Below are 18,200 nucleotides of genomic sequence, written 5' to 3'. Positions count from 1 at the left end.
AAAGTCACAGAATTCCTGTGGAAAGATTGGGGAGGCAGTGTGATGCAGCCTGAAAAAGGCTATGACAGTGGGCTTTTCAACCCACCTTTGAGGGTGGTCATTCTGAACAAGTTCAGACTTTTTTTTCCTTCAGACATAGTTGGGTGTGATTTATGAGCTAGTTTATTGTGTTTTGTTATATTCTCATCTATGACCTATATAACACTGTTGCATTGACCTAGTATTCATTGCTGACATAATTAAAGCTCCACTGAATCTGATAGATTCACAAAAGTAAACTGTACTTTGGTCATTTTGATAAAATCAGGGATTTCTGTGCCAGTGAAACAATAAAAGCTCAGTTCAATTAAGAAACAACATAATCCATTCTGATAATGGTATTTTTAATGTTGGTGTATATTTCATTTTTAAGCAGTTTTAATATCATGAATATAAAGGACATCTGCTTAGCAAATAATACTACAATTATTTATCTGGCTTCCTGTTTTTGTTTTCTAATTCTTACAGTAGCAACAGGTCTGGGGTTTTGCACCAGGCTGTAAGCAGTCACACAGTTTATAGCTGTTTCAAAATGGAAAGCATAGGTTTGAAGGGGCTTTCAGGGAAAACTCATTTCCTTTAAAATACAGTGGTGCTCAGGGAATTTTTAGATTCATCTGGGGAGAGATCACAGAGTGCTTCATTACCTTTGAGCCGCGTGCTGTGCAGGCTTACCCAGGGATAAAGATATAATCCACCGTTTTACTGAGGGAAAGGAAGATGAGGGCTAAATTATAAAAACCAGATCATCACTGCACTTTAAAATAATGCCAAGTGTTAGAAAAAAAAAATGGGACACTTGGAGGAAGTTTTGGTTTGCAGCCGAGGTTAGAAATGAGACCATTAACTCTCACCAAGTTGATAGGGGCTTCTGTGTGATTCAGAGGTTGGTCATCTACAGTGAGCTGTATTTTTTCTTTACAAGAAGATTTTGATCAACTATAAAAAAAAACAAAAAACGGACAATTCGTATTCCACGTACTATCGTGTTCTATTTAAAACTTAAAAAGTACAATATACATACATGATATATAATGACAAATTAGAGCTGGATCAGATAGGGTTCAGATCAGAGTGGCCAACCAATAGCATGATGCAGTATCTAATTCCTCTGTGATGCAGACCTCCATTGTCAAAAAAGGTGCACTAAGTGGCATGGTCCTCGTTACCACAGGCACAGGGTCTGTAGTTTATTTCAAGTCAGAAAAAATATGCAACACTGATAATCTTTTACATCTTGTGTTATTTACTGATTTTTTTTTTTGGATTAACTTTTACTTATATAACTCTCCTGAAGTTGTTTTTTCGACATTATTTTGTCTTGCTGTCTCTCGCAGCAATTTATTTTTCTGCGCAGCACCATGTAAAATATCAAAAGTGCTATATAAAGAAAGGTCAGGATAGGAGATGGAGACCCATCTGGTATAACTACAACCAAAACCTTAGTTGAACAGGCAAACCTGTGTACTGTTTTAATGAAGGAAAGTATTTCAGGTTAACATGTATGTGGTTGTGCTGACCAGAAACCCCCCATTGTCTGTGTCCTGTGTAGGCATGGTGCATGGAGGAGGTGTGTGCGCGTACATGTTAGTGTATGTGGGGGGAGTACAGGCCCCACACAGTGGACCTTTGTCAAACTCTGCTCATGCACCCAGACTGAATGGACTCTTTTTACACTTGTGTAAACCTGGGGGTGTCTCCACCACTAAGGCCACACCTCACTGACCCCTGACCCTCACCTCTGATCTTTGCTGCATTTCGTCGGGAAGTACTTTTTGCTCACCATGTGCTCAGGGGTGAAACCAGAAATCAAACAGTATCTTAATTTAACCACCAGCCTCTCAGATACATAACTGCAAATGAAGTGTGTAGACAGTTCAAGTAGCTAACAGTAGTGCTGTTTAACAAGATATCTTTAGCAGGAATTATTAAAATCTCTAGATAATATAATGAAAGTTCATAGAAGACAGAAAATGGATGACAGATATGAGTTCAGTCTGATACAAATTACACACACAAAAAACCAAAAATGTATTAGTGTTTTATCCAACCAAAGCCAATTCAGTTCAAACCTTTCTGACCTCTGAATGACCAAGCTCATTGTATTTGCCAAGCAACAGGTTTGTCCACTTTCACACATACACACACACACACACACACACACATACACATACTGCATAATGTCAAAGAATGGCCAAACCTGCTTCAGGTTAATAGGTGAAATGGCTATGTTGACCTAGGTGTTTTATATATCAATGCCTGTTTACTTCTTCATTCCAAGCCTTCAGCTCCACCCTCAGAGGACAAACTACAGCACTTAAGAGAATCCTCTGGATCAATACTCCTCTTGTCTTGAATGGCAAAAGAATGGCAGCCCAACAAACTGGGCTTGTGTGGTCAGTTTCAGGTGAAGAGTACCTTGACCTAAGACTGCAATCATCTCTTAACAAAGCAATGACAGACCATTACAACATGGGGATTTTCGCTCATGATAAAAGGACAGTTACCGTAAAAAAGCCAAGAAACTATCTTCTGAAAATAACTTTATTCTAGTGAAAGGCAACATAACCTGTTCACCCCAAAGTACTACAAATGTATCAGTTCACACAGGTTAAGCCAATACAGGGTGTTTGCCATTATATGAAGTTGATGTATGAAAATAGCTACACAGAAAATATATGGCATATCTTCATATTTTATATTAAACTAAAATGTTGTTAGATGGTTTTGCAACATGAACTTAAAGTTAAAGGATAAAAGCGTAATAAAGAGAAATGTTTTGGGGACATTTCAGTTGTCTGGTTTAATGAAATATTACTATTTCTGTCTGCCTTTAATCCATGTTAATAGTCAAACCACAATTCATACATACTTTAAACATAATTCTTGTGATTTCCAAGGTATAGTATTATAGAGGTAGGTGTCAAACATTTTAAATTTGCCCTAGAAATTATGCTTGTATTGGACAATATGGCAACATATGACTGACATGCAGTGCCAATGTTTATTGCCAGTGCTGTAAATATTGGCTTGTAGGGAGGCACAAAAAAAACTCTGAAAAATGAGCAGCTCAAAATCAAATACAAACTGAATAACAGTAAACAATATAACACTGTTGGAACAAGTGACTTTATCCTTGTAACAAGACTTTGGGTCGTTTATAGCAGCTGCACTGAAATAATAGATGTGGCCTTGTGATGTTAGAATGATGTCTCGCCACATTATTTTAAAAACATCTAGCATTGCAAGTAGCCAAATTGCCAGGTATGCATGTATATGTATGCTATATGTGTGACAAGCTGCCACACTGAGACTACTGTTTCTCAGGGGAAGACAACATTAACTTGATGATTCATCCCTGCTTTAAGCTTGTATTTTCACCCCTGAGTGGAGGTTATTCAGAACAAAACAAAAAGAGAACAACACAACAAAAGAACAAATGCATTAGAACAGACAAGAAAGACATAGGAAGAGAAAATCTTTTAATACAGAAGCTTCATGTATTTCTCTGGATTGTAGTATCTGTGAATACACAGCCTAGTTATCTCTTTAAACATCATACTCTCTATATTTGCTAAGTGAACAATGATAAGGCTAATTGTAAGAGAAAAGAGTTAATCTTCAGCTATTGTTTAGTGAAGATTTTTGTTCCTCACAAATTTCTAACTAAATTCTCAGTTCTATCATCGAGCTTAAAGGCATGGATCTGTTCTGGTTCAGACAGGTTATACATCAGTCTGGCACAAATCTGCACAGACAAACACGAAACCCCACATGGACTTTGGTGGGGTAATTTTCTCATTAATTATTAATATATTTAAACCCATTTACACTCTTCACCAATGTGAGTTGATCTCTTTGGCTGAAGAAATGACAACAGAAAAGTGGTGATCTGAGAGTAGAGAGCCCCATTTACAGTCTGACAGGAGATCAATTCTCTCACGTGCCTCAGGTTGTCCTTATGTGTTGTACAGTGAGACTGGATAAGGCAGACACTGACCAAATAAATCAGAGCGATTTCACTGTACACCAAACAGTCTTTCCTCTGGGAGTCCTATCGTTCAATCCTGTGGGAAGTATGTGGGCCTTTAAAGGTGCAAGACTAAATATGCTGCATCAGTGGGCAATAAACAGTCAAGGCAAGTCAAGTGGTGAAATAATATAGTAATCTTTGTTCTACCAGAAAGGCAATGGAAGCAGAACAACTGCATATCTGTTAAGAGCAGAGCCAAACAAGTCATGGGCTGACACACTGTTTTAATAAAGACAGTCAAAAATTCATCTGGCACTGTAATACTGAACTCACAGACTGATTGTATTTATGCAGTACATGGAATGAGTACATGTACTGGCTTCTGTCTATTGCTTCACATGCACTATAGCATGTACATGCTTTGTTGCCTGTGAATCACTTCCATTTTACAATGCAATTAAAATCTAGCCAGTCAGTAAAAATGAAAAACAACCAGAGAGACAATTACCAGAAGCATGGACTTGGATTACATGACCTAAACTTGTGTTAGAGTCATCTGTTCAGTTTAGATTCAATATGACAAATCAAAAACAACATGCTGTTCAACTAATAACTTGTGACTTCAGTTGGACTTAAGCCGTTTGTCTTGACCTGGCTTCATATGACCTGAATTCTTAACCACAAAGATTTTATGCTAAAAAATGTCTCTTAAAACAAGTAGGTCAAGGGAAGTAATGCAAGGGACTCTTGCAGGATTGCTATACCGTCACACACAAGTCAAACACAACTGTATGGTACTTTTCTACCTATCCTAAGGTTACTCATACTATAAAATGTTATCCAAGCCACTCCTGTCATATTAGGTTCATCATGCACATCCTGACAGTCTCTCCAGTCTCTAATGGGTGATGGTGCTGAACTGGCTCTCTTTAGTTTTCCTTTTCAGAGGAAGAGAGCACTGCCATTTGGAGGATAGTTTGAGAGAGAGGTAAGAGGTGGAATTAGGCGACTGTTGGGTAGATTTTTTTGTTCTAAAGAATGTGGCCAAACTCTACAGACTGCATTTACGTCTACTGTAGCTTAAAGCATAGTGTAAACCAGCCTGACAGATCTGTTTCCATTTCATTTACATAGTTTGTGCCCATTTACATCTGTATTAAAACAGAAAATAAATCTGGCTCATGTTAAAGTATGGAAAGGAGGTCTTACTGAACACATTTATCATTCCTCGAGGATGAAACTTTCTGTTCTGGACACTGTAGTGATGTTTTATTACCTCCGCTCTCATGCCACAGTGTCAACATTGAGCAAGTTTCAGGATTTTAGATGTAATTTTTTAATCGTAATAACTAAACAGTTAAAAATTTTTGCTCAGCGTTCAAAAAGCAATTACAGTAATTGATTACCTCCTGATCAGTCATACCTCTTTGCACCCACCACATCTGAAAGTGTCTTGTACGTTCCCATTACAGTATTTCTGTTATGTGTCATTTTCTTGCTAGCCCCTAGCTGCACAGTATTAACCATATGTTGGCATCTTGACTGTGTATAATAACGATGCTTTTCTTGTTTTAGAACTTTACGAGTGACTGTTTCAATAACATGCAGTCCTATTATGGTCTTTCTGGTTGTCTAATGACGCAGAAAAATTGTATAACACTACTAAATGTTTGCCATATCTACTGAAACCACAGGAACCATAAATACAGGATATTTGTTAATTACTTGAAGATAGAATTAAGGGGTATATTTAAAGAAATGCTCTCTTAAACAAACACACACATACATACACACACACACACACACACACACAAACACCTCAATTTCTTCTCTGTGTCACTGTGTGAATTTGTTTGTCTACCTGTGTTCAATTGCCCTTGGTTTGATTCCCTCCATCCTTTCTTGAAGCGCTGCTTAATAGCCTCTTTCCTTTCAGAGGAGATTGCATGGACATCTTGGAAGGGCCAAAAAGCCCAAAGATAGACTAGTTTAGTACGAAGTCCGTGTACTTAAATTAATCTCACATCACTGTAATGAGTAAGGGAAGGACTCAATGGTGAAATGGTGGGTGAAGAAATAAATGCAGAAAGACAGGCTGCAAAGTGGGAAAAAAAGAGAGCGAGGGGAAAGGAAAAGATTACAATGTAGGTCAAATTATTGGTATAATTCCCTAGATTCAGTGTAATGCTTTTTAAAATAACTCTAAAAGGGGATGTTTATATCAATATACCCCACAATCTACCCCTCATCAGTCTACTGTGCTGCCCAGCACTTTCTTCATCTTGTCTTCCCTTTGTAGTCGACTCTTTTGAAACCTTTTCCTGCTTTACAGACAACCAATGTGAGCAAAAACTGACCAAGTTAATACAGACACAGAAATGCTTTTAGTAGCCCAGAAGATTTATATTTCAGGTTAAACAAAACTTTGATCACATTGTGATTGGTGTTAGAATATTACTTGGTTGTTAGTGTACTAGTAATTGTAATGACATTAGTACTAGACGTATTTACAGTGCTTCTATGTGCATAAAGCAGGAGTGATAACAGCAGCAAACAATCACAGTAACAGCAGTACTACCATTAGTAACAGTATTAAAAGTAGCAGTAGCATGGTGTTAGTAATATTTACCCATGGTAGTTCAGATTTTTTGGAATTTCACAATTTGAAATGATCTAGGTATATTGGACAAATTTTTCAAAGTAACATAATAAAATGCAACACATTTAATGAAATTTGTTTCTTTCAAACTACATATTATCAATTTTTCAACTACATATTATCAAATCCGAGATCCCCGTGACCCTGAGCCAGGAAAAGCGGGTATAGAAAATGGATGGATGGATATTATCAAATCCTTACAACCTTAGGACCTGTAGCATTGTAGCTACTATTAAATGTAGCTGTGCTCTATTCTATAGTTTAATTCTCTAAATGTGGTTTCAGAATTCCATGTACAGTAAGATATTGAAATGTCAAAGTGTTTACTACAGGTTCTATATCTATATATATATAAAAATATAAAGAAGATATGTATAGTGTGTAGTAAAGCAATAAAATCTAATCTAACATATGTGCAGTATTTAGGTGTGTGCATGTGTGCTGTCTTCTCTGATTCTCTGCTTGCACCAGCACCTCCCACAACCTCATGTCCATTTCAGCCACAACTGCCTTTCATTCAGAAAATAGAAAAGAAATACCTCTCTGCCCCTCATCACACATTTTTTAAAAAATTCTTTCCTTCATCCTACACACACACACAGAATGTAGGAACCCAACTGTTCCAGGAACACTATTTTGTCTCTGTGATGTTCTATCTGTTTTGCTCTCTTTTTCCTGCTGTTTTTCATTTGCATGTCAAAATCTCAACATCAATTTATTTTAGACTTTAATAAAATGTGTACACTTTTTAAAAATCTGCTAAATAAGGTATGTAAAAAGCCTGAACTTGGATTCTCATTGTGATGAGTGCTGAGTGTAGGCAGCTCTTTTGTCCATAGTGCTTAACCACTGGACCGATGGCAAACGACACAGTAATCACCTTACAGTGTTCCTGGTGTTCTTGGGAAAAAGAAGGCCTGCGCGCCACAGGGAATCTCCTCTCAGCTAATCCTTCAGCACATCTCTCCTTTTTCCCTCTTCACTCTTCCATCTTGTTTCCAATATCTGTGCAGGAATCATTTAGGATAACCTTGGTTCATTTTTCCTCTAACCCAATTTAACTTGAAACCACTCCATCAAACCCCCATCACTCTTTTTTTGTATATCTTATTTAAGGTGTAATGGCAGTATATAAATGGTTTGAAAGTCTGAGAACCCAGCCTTGCCACAGTGAAGCTCTTTAGCTTTCTGGCAACAGTAAACGAGTTGTGGTGAACAGCTGCTTTTTTGTTTTTTTTTAACATGTGGGCTCTGTACTTGTATAATCAAATTTGAGCTAAAAGAGAGAAAATAAGTTATTCTTGAAAATGGATGTGCCAACCAAAACTGTCTTTAAAGTCAAGGTCTTAAGTGTCATGGTCGCATTGAAGAAGCAGTGAACTAAACACCAGATTAAAAACTAAAACTGATCATTAGTTAATAAAGGTAGAGGGATCTATCATTTTATACAAAATCTGTAACTTCTATAAGATGTGTCACAAAAATAAAAACATAGTATTTAGTATAATAGAGGAGAACTGTAGTGTTAAACTAATAAAGCAGAATAGAAGAATTTATTAGCAGAGAAACAAATGGAGCATCATCTGAGCTCAAACTGCATGTGCCTCGATCACCACTGTCTGATGGATATCAATAACTGAACAACCACTTGACATCAAAAAGTCCTTCAGGGGAGCTATAGTGGTCAAAAATGTAATACATAAGGATATAAGAAAAACTGAAATATAAGTCGCTGACTAGTAATACCCATTTTTAGTGTTTAGTATACAGTGGTGTGAAAAAGTGTTACTTTTTCATACAGGGCCATGTAGTTTTGGATTTTGTTTCCACTTAATAATAAAAACCTTCATTTAAAAACTGCATGATGTGTTTACTTGTGTTATCTTTGACTAATATTAAAATTTGTTTAATGATCTGAAACATTGAAGTGTGACAAACATGCAAAAAAATAAGAAATCAGAAAGGGGACCAACACTTTTTCACACCACTGTAGTTCAGTTCACAATTGAAGACAGAAAGGTAATGAGGTATGTTAGCATCATTGGTAGCGACCGTTGTCATGCCTATAATCTCAGATGCCAGAGGTGCTAAAGACACTCTGGATTCTCTGAAAACACTTCACCTCTGATGCAGTACAGTATATATCCATAGTGCCAAAACACAGACTTAGTTGTCAATGTCAAATCTAATAAGTCAAAGTCTAAACTAATCACAAACTACTTTAAATTAAAAGAACAGTTCACTAAAACTCCTCGCTTCCATTCAGTATTATATAACCACATAGAATTAAATAAACAATTACTGACTTTAAAAAATTGCAACCAAAATTGCAAGTGACATTAAATAGCAACATAACCAGACTACCTTGTCACTTTATTACTGTCCATATGTATAATTTCAGGCAGATACATCATATTCATGTCTGCTCACTTGTCATAGCCATCACCCATAAGCCAGTGGACTCTTAAATGGGTCCAATGAAAATGTGTGGTACACATGGCTGTGCTGTAAGTCGTGGAAAATATGATAAGGCAGCCTATGTGCTGGACCTCGAAGCTACATTTCACACAAGACCTGGCCAAATAAGGAGAATCCATCTTAAACCTGAACGTATCTGACCCCACATTCAAAGAGCTGACAAGTGGAATGAGATGAGGTGGTGAGGAAGATGAAGGTCACGGAACCTATTTCTCAACTACCTGACAGATGTATAGAAGCAAAAGAAGAGAGATGACTAAATATAAGTAATAGTAGCAAAACAGAAGCTTTAAGGGGACTTTAATTTGTTGTTATAGAAAAACCGTGGAACAGTCTGATATTTGGATCAAGATCTGCCTGCATCTAAATAAATTATGACTCTTGTCTGCCAGGGACAAAGGCAAAAATAGTATGACCTCTTACTGAAGAGGGTTAGGGTAGATGGGCAGTCTCTTTACAATATCTATCTAATCTAGCTATCTAAACTCTGTGCCTGAAAGTATTATTTTGGAAGTCTGTTTTTTATCTTTTGCATCCACACCTCAGTTGATCAATGTGCAGTGCTTTTCAACTATTCTGTGATCTTCATTAAAGCAAAAAGAGAATCAAAAACCTTCTTGGGTTGAGCTTTTCATTGCAAGTCTAGACAAAAAAAAAAAAAAAAAAAAAAAAAAAGAGTCATCTGAGAAAGAAAAATAAAAGAAAGATAAATAAATCAACTAACACCTTGTCAGGTCCGGTGCTAAGAAGGATGGATGGCAATAATTGCAGTCGTTTCATGTGCGTACCTGTTGTGTCAACCCCCTCCACTGCCCTTCATCCTCTGTCTGTCAGTTCTCTGGCCAGAGGACGAGAGTGGGCAACAATACTGCCAGCTGCGGCCACAAGCTGTGAGCAAAAGCCATTCATTTAAGTAGAGTTTTTGTTCGGCTTAAGAAGTGAAGTGGGAAGTTATTTCTTTGAAGAAGCCTCCTTCTGAAGATTTGCTGATCAAAAACCGAAGGTTCTGTAATTTGCCAGAACTCCTGGCGTATTCTTTGAAAGATCCAGTGCAATAAGAGAAAGCCAAAACAGGAAAGAAAAGCTGCTCTTCCTGTAGACCTAAAATCTGAGAATACACTGAACATCTACATATATGAAATTTCAATATTCTGGACAATACATCTCTTCACTGATTAAATGTTTTTTTTATGGCTATTGGTACCAATCTGTCATAGTTACTTAACTTTGTATTTAGGTGATGAAAGTTTGCACATTTGAATTTCAGAACACTGATAAGGAGTTTTAAAGTATCTTAAAGTAAAAGAAAAAGTTGTGTGTAAAAACTGTTATAGTATGTTGGGCCCACACTTCATACTAAAGCACAAAAACTATATGTGGTTATAATAAAGGGACTTTGACCATTGAAGAAAAATACAACAATAAAAAAAGTAATACTGTGAATGGTTACTAGAGTATACTGAAATACAGTGTTATTTATGAGATATAAAAATAAGCCTTTCATCAAATGTTAATGCACTACCACTCAACAACTATGTGAACAATCCACTGACTGAGGATCTGGACATTTTGTTAATTGATACCTACAAAGCAGGGGAAGCTATAAAAATATATCAAAGCACTTCCAGCTTGACATTTCCACTGTCTGAAATGTCATTAAGAAATGGCATTAAAGGGAACTGTAGAAGTGAAGACAAAATTGACAAAAAAAAAAAAGAAGCAAAACCATCACATGATTGCAAAGACGCTGTGGGAAGGTTTAGCTGACACAGGAGTAGTGCACTGTTCTATTGTGCAGCATTGAGGGACAAACAGGGTTGAGTCTAATTACAAAAGTCACTGTCTGAAATATACAGAAGTTAAAATTGAGCTCTCTGGACACAATCACTAAAAGTGTGTTTCAAGGAAAATGGAGCAGTATTTGATGAAAAGAATACCTTGCCAACTGGCAGACATGGAAGTGGACATGTTCTGCTTTGGGGAGTGGTAGCAGGTAGAGGCAAAGGAAATACGGTCACGTTATGTCATGTCACGTCAAGATACATATCACATCACGTCACATCACGTCACACATCACGTCATGCGGCATGTCACACTGCATAATCTTTGACGTCACATCACATCTCACCCTATCCCTAACTCTAACCCCTAACCATAGAGTTGTTTTAATGTATGAATGTCCATCCATCCATCTATACCCTCTTATTCCTAACTAGGGTCACGGGGATATGCTGGAGCCTATCCCAGCTCTCTTTTGGGTGAAAGGCAGGGGTACATACTGGACAGGTATGGGTGAACATCAAAATGACAAATCAAAAAAAGCTATTGACTGAAATCTGGAAAGCTCTTTTGGCCATTTTGCATGCACTTTTACAACAATCCCTTTCTTTAGTTTGCCAGTTTCCTCTATGTCAGTACTGAATCTAACTCCAGTCCTTATTCTTCAGGACACACTAAACATTACAAAAGCTGAGCATCTTCTACAAACATTGATAATTGACCATACTAAATGTTTAAATGTCAAAATCTACACAGCTTAAAATCTACTCGCTTAGATTTCGGTGAACCGGTATGATAAAAAGCGTTGCTGCATTTGTTATAAGTTATTTCTGTTTTCAGATTCACAACAATCACACTACAGAAAAAAAAATCTAAATGTGATGATTACTGTTCATGACTTTATGAGTTGCATAAACAGGAAAATTTGGACAAAAGGGAGGGAAAGAGGTTGTGTGAGGAAAAAGTTTTTTGGTATGCTGGCCACAACAGGAAGTGTGAGTGTGTGTGTGTACTGTGATGTAAGACTGATGTGATTTAAAGTTTGGAAAGCACAGATGAAGCAGAGTGTTCTGGATAGGAATGCATAGCTGGCTGGGTCTGTGCTGAGGCAAAGGCAAAATGTGGACAAGACAGGAGCAGCCTGGAAATGAGAAAGCTGATACGTGGCTCTGGATGAAAAAAACAAATATTTCTCAACAATCAGAAAAACAGTAAAGAGAAAAGAAAGCAAATCTGCTGTGCAAACATCTGCTTCTGTCTATTTCAAAACAAACTACAGCTCAGCCTCAAGTACATTCAGACTGCACTCTAATCTCCCCAACAAAGCTGACTTTGATGGAAAGCATGGTGTTCTGTTTCGTCACTGCAGCTTCACTGAACACATTTGACTGTTTACGTCCATTTAGAAGATTTTACTATGAAAAATCATTCCATGGCCACAAAATATTACATAGACCCACCTACAGTAGCATTGAGATCTGAACATATTTATTATGCATCACACACTTATTTTGCAATTGTTAAAACAAAAAATGTGATATGTATATACTGTATGTTTTTAAAAAATGACACACCACAATCTCTAACTGCACAGACTTTTTAAACACATTGTGGTTGGTATTTAGTAATATGCCCACATTTCCTATTTCTCATGCTGAAATGGCATTTCCACTTGTGTTCTCACATGAAACTGACATCTGAAACATGTTGCAACGTCTGAAAACATGAAATAAAATAAGTCTCATACAGGATAAATGGCTTCAGCATGAAATACAAAGTGCACAAGTGACAGCAGAGTGCCAAATGCAAAAAAAAGGCAGGGGTTCAAAATGTACATCTGAATTCTCAGTCAACTTTATACAAGGGTTTACGGCACCACAGCCTTGTAGAGGATTGGTAGCATCTAGGAGCCTGTAAACTCTATAGCTGTAAGGTAATTGGGTCTTAATTTCGGCCCTAACAATAAAAGGAATAGAACACTAATAAAAAAGAAACCACATTTCAGTTAAATATTGTAGATGAGTTTCATTTAATTAAGAAATATAAAAAAGTCAGGCTCTATTAGTTACTCATCAGAATGCTGACTTACTCTCTGAGCTCTTCAATATTCCATGTCAGGAAATTCCTTCAGTTATCGGACATGTTGGTTCTTAGGGAAGTCAGTGAGGAAGTGTTAAAACAACTATTGAGACAGGGCACTAAGCTGTCCTGAGACAGTTTTCACTTCCTGCAAGCCACTTGGTCAAAAATGTCTAACTTCTCACACTTTAATCATGGCAAATCTTTATGTATTTATTATGGTAAAATATACCATGACACGGAGATCATTGGTGGTTTCAGATTTGTGGCTGCTTGTGCTTCTTTGCCTCTCACTTCACTGTAAGATCTTAGTGATTAACTGAGGGTGGGTATACTGATTAAACGTTCTATGAAACTGAGACCGAAGTTCCTTTAGACGATCAGATTAGAACCTGTTACCATGATAAAAATGAATATGTAAAAATGAGAAGCTCTACTACAGTAACACTAGACACTAAAAGAAGGCAAATAGGATGCACTCACTCTAGATGCCTACAAACTGAATATCCATTCAGAAACCGAACACATGCTGCACGTGGTACCACTGATAATGGCAAAATCAAGACAAAATGCTACACAAATGGCCAGCTACTTCACTAATTAATTCACCACACATTAATTAAAGCCCGATCTAAAAAACAAATTGATGAGATGTGTACCAAACAGCTTACCACAAGGCTTCACCACTGGCCGTGTGTGTGTAACTATAGAGGGAAACGTGTGGTCAGAAAGGTATTAGCCATGAGGTCAAGCTTGGAGCCTTTCTCTATCTGTGTGTAACATCAATCCCTGACCATAGAGAACCACGCTGGACCATTGTTATGGCAGGGGGGAGGGACAGCTCCCCTGAAAGGGATCCTAATCTGGTGTGTGCAAAGTTGGGGGCTAGAGTGGTGGAGAAATAAAATTAAGTCTACAGCAGAGGGAAAGAGAAATGACATGAAGCTCTGAGGACATTTAAATGTCAGTCTGAACATCATTTATGCACTGAGTCTGATCATTTAGAATTTATATCATTTATAATGTCATTTGAAACAGAATTTTTTGGCAGGCTTTCCTTAAATTTTATTATATAAATGCATACATTTTTAAATGCAGATTTAACCAGCACCGCATCGGGACTAAATCCAGACTGACATCTCATGGCACTCTGTAAAGGTACTTGCATTTCAGAGGTGACTCCTTCAATAACTTGTTTAAAGTAAACAAGAATAAAACTGTTTTCTGCAATGTGCACAGTAGCCTTTATTTGTAGTTCTTCCTATTCCTGAGTTAAAGACACGCCACCATAGCCACAGTTTAATGATTATTCCTCCATAGAACATATCTGTTAATCTGAGTTAGTCTGCCACCTTTTGGACAAACAAGTGGTTACAAAAAAACCAAACAAAAAACAAACAAAAAACAAAATCAATAAAGACTTTTCAGTGGATCTTTGTAAAGCTCAGTGAGGGATCCAGTGACAGTGGACATTGTTAATTAAGTATTGAATTGAACACAATGTATGTGGGGAAAAGATGCTCTAGTTAGACAATCCAGCACATCCTTGGAATTTGTAATTACTTAAATCATAATTAAATAAAACTACCTAACTACATTTTAGCTGTTAAAGAACGTGGCATTGTGTAGATCATTTTGCCTATAAAAACATGTTTCCTCTACTTCCTTTCTGTGCGAGATTCCCATAGGAATGAGTGTGAGTGTGTGAGGTTGTTTGTCTCTATGTGGCCCTGTGATGGACTGGTGACCTGTCCAGGGTGTACCCCTGCCTTTCGCCCAAAGAGAGCTGGGATAGGCTCCAGCAGATCCCCATGACACTAAATAGGAATAAGCGGGTATAGATAATGCATGGGTGGGAACATGCTGCTCTCTAGTGGTCTACACACAAAATTGCATAAAACATGGACAAACGTTACCAAACAGGCTTTTTGGTTGCTTGAATTTCTATTTCTTGTATGTGTATTACTTGGTTTATTTTATATATATTTTCATATAGCACTTATGAACATGATAGGCATTGCTATACTACTTTACTGTCAAATCATTTCAGGAGCTGTGGATGCATATTTGACTTTTTTTCTTTTTATGTGATCAATTAAAACATTCAGGATTTTTTATGTCCTCAGTGTTGCCATGGAAGACAGTTGAAATGTCATATTTAGTTTTAGAAATCAGAGGAGTTCGGGTATTTTAGTAGGCATTTGTCCTTCAGACAAGGCTAACACAAAAGCTGAAAAACTCGGTGAATTTAATGATGTTAAGGATGAAAGTAACCATTATTCATAGGCTGAACTTGGAAAATCCTGTTTTGAGGAAACTGTGGCCTCCTCTGTACGCGCTTTAAATTATGGTTCAGTTTTGTGTAATACTGCTGTTTTTGTAAAGGGAGTAGCCTATGTATTTTTGATCAGCATAAATAACGTTACAAATAAATAAGCCGTTACAATTAACCACGCCCCCCAAAAGTCATGGACGCGCATTGAGGCAGCGACAATGAGGGAAACGAGCTAAAACCTAAAGACACGTCAGACTCCAAAGCTAAAGTTTCCACGCTGCAACCCAGGCTGTTGTTGGAAACTATCTTTGTACTGTTCAGAAACATTTGCAACTTGTTCTGCCGAAGTTGAATACCACAACGTAATATGACGTAACTGAACAGCATCATAATTACCGTAAGGTTCAGGCTAAATAAACAGGGAAAACATTTTACGCACCTGTTCAGCAGAAAAACCAGTAACCTCCCTGTGCCTTTGTAAATCCTTCAAATCCCGCAGCTCTCCCCATCCTTGAAAAGCAACACCTGCGTTTCCACCTGTCTCCCACCTGGCCTGCATGTCACAGCCCGTGCGTTTCACTTTTTGCTTTTTCTGACTGTCTCCTCGTCGGTTCAGGCTGTAACTGGAAGCGGTGAAATTGGTCATATGCTGTGGTCCTCTCTTCCTTTCGACTGCGCAGCCATGTCAATGTCCTCGTGCCCGTTTTCCGGTCCTTGCAATTAAGGCCGCGCACAAACACCTGGTTAGAGGAGCGCACGCGCTCAGGCGGAGCAATGTGAGGAAGGTTCTGCTGAATATGACAAAATGTATCATGAATTGGACAGTGGTGGGAAGTAACTAAGTACATTTAGTCAAGTACTGTACTCGGATTTATAAAACCTAAACATACATTAAACTTTAATTTACAGCTGTATGTAAAGCAACTCAAATTATATATTGTAACATACAAGAATCAGTGGTCAATATTGGCATTTTAAATGAAAAATTTAAAGCATAAAGTAGCAAATGGTTTTTAACTTGATTTTCTATTAAGTTTATTCAACTGCATCAAAACCAAAAAAAGCTAAATATTTTTTACGTGTATTTATGATGTTTTCTTTGGTATTCCCATATGTACGCAGGCTTTCTTTTGTATGATTATGAACTGAACCATCAAACCACCAAAAGCCAGGGTTGCAAACCCACAACCTTCTTGCTGTGAGGCAACAGTTCTAACCACTCACCACCATGCTGCGAACTGAACCATTTTAACTAGAAATATTTAGGTCTATGCTCAAATTCTATTAAATGTGTGCACAGTATTATAATATATTGTAATAGTATACCCCCTATAATCACATATTATGGATATTACAGGTTCTGTGTATATGCTAAATAATCACATATTGAAGAAAGAAGCTGTACAATGGCTTGATTTTTCTTTAACTTTATTAAACACAGGAATTTCTGGCAGAATGCAAAGTCATTTTTTTCCTTCTTTCCTCAATTAGTATTCAGTATTTACACCGGTTGACAGTGGACAGACAGAGGAGTGGTAGCCTACCAGTCAAAGCTCGGAAAACAGGTACGCTAAGTGCCGAAGCTTAGGGAACAAAGTTTGCACTGCATAGCCATCAAAGTGCTCCTGCCTCTGCTGCAAGTATTTTTGCTTGTTTGCTGTTTACAATCATTAAGACATTTTTATGCAGTGGAGCACACCTCCCTGCACTTTTGAGCTACACATAGGACTGGTGGCCTCCCAGTGTCTGACCTACAGTAAGAGATCTGTTGTTTACTGAGAGAAGAGCTGAAGAACAGGGAGCTCTGAATCAATAACAGCGACCACCTGTGGGCAATGGGGTCTCAAGTCTCCCATCTGACTGAATGTGAAGCAGTTGGGTATTACATAGTTGTGTGTTGGCAGTTTTTACTGTGAGACAGAGAAAGTTGGCAGGTTATATATTTTTTATTTTTTCAAACCCTGAAAATTTGATGTTGCTTCCTTCCTCACAAATGCTGAGCGAGATGAAAAAATCTACTAGATGTCTATTCTGACTGAATCAAGTGGTGGACTCAAAGAGAAAAATACAAGGCTGCCTTCTCGTCATTCTTGCATTTTTGAGGTAACTGGACAGAGAGGACTGTCTCACCCAGTGTCTTCCACGAATAAATCTCTGGAGCTGTGACGGGTAAAAACCAGTGAAATTTGCTTATGACAGCTCTCACTTTTTTATTACATTTCAGAGCTTTGTGAAGCCAAAGGTTTTCTTTTGAAGCGAACATAAAAGGTTTGGGGAAACAGGACAAGTTACACAACACTTGCAAAAAAAAAAAGGTCAATACAATACATGAAGCCTTTGCTATTTTTCCATATCAAAACAATGGTAATAATAATAATAATAATAATAATATCAGTTTCTAATATATTTTGCATGCTTGCTTCTGACAAATTCCACTTTTTTATTTTCAGATATTTTAGAGATTATGGGACCTGAGTAAAGTGTCACTGTCTTGTATTTTGCCATGTTGGTTAGCTAAATGCTGTTCTCACATGATGTCATTCTCTAGGATGAGCAGACAAATATGTCCAGCTTTTTTCTTTAAGTCCAGTTTATTCCAATTTGGGACCTGTCATTTTGGCAGTTTTTTCATATTAGTTATGGTAGCATTGTACTTACAAAGTCAATTGGTAAAATCAGGAAATATGGTGACATAACCAAACCTAAAGAAAAGCCAACAGTTTAGTTACTTTCTCTAAGTGATTTATTTGAAGATAAAACTGAAAATGTTATATTGGTTTCAGATTGGGTTTATGCATTCCCATATTTCAGCAATTAACACACAAAGATGTCCAAACCTATGTTTATAAGACCCAAATTGTAATAAACCAGAGTGATCATTTAACAAGGATAGTGTAAAGAGCCCATCATACATAGCA

This window comes from Mastacembelus armatus, chromosome 14 (assembly GCF_900324485.2).
Source record: "Mastacembelus armatus chromosome 14, fMasArm1.2, whole genome shotgun sequence".
Taxonomy (NCBI): domain Eukaryota; kingdom Metazoa; phylum Chordata; class Actinopteri; order Synbranchiformes; family Mastacembelidae; genus Mastacembelus; species Mastacembelus armatus.
Note: the sequence above shows the minus strand (reverse complement) of the source record.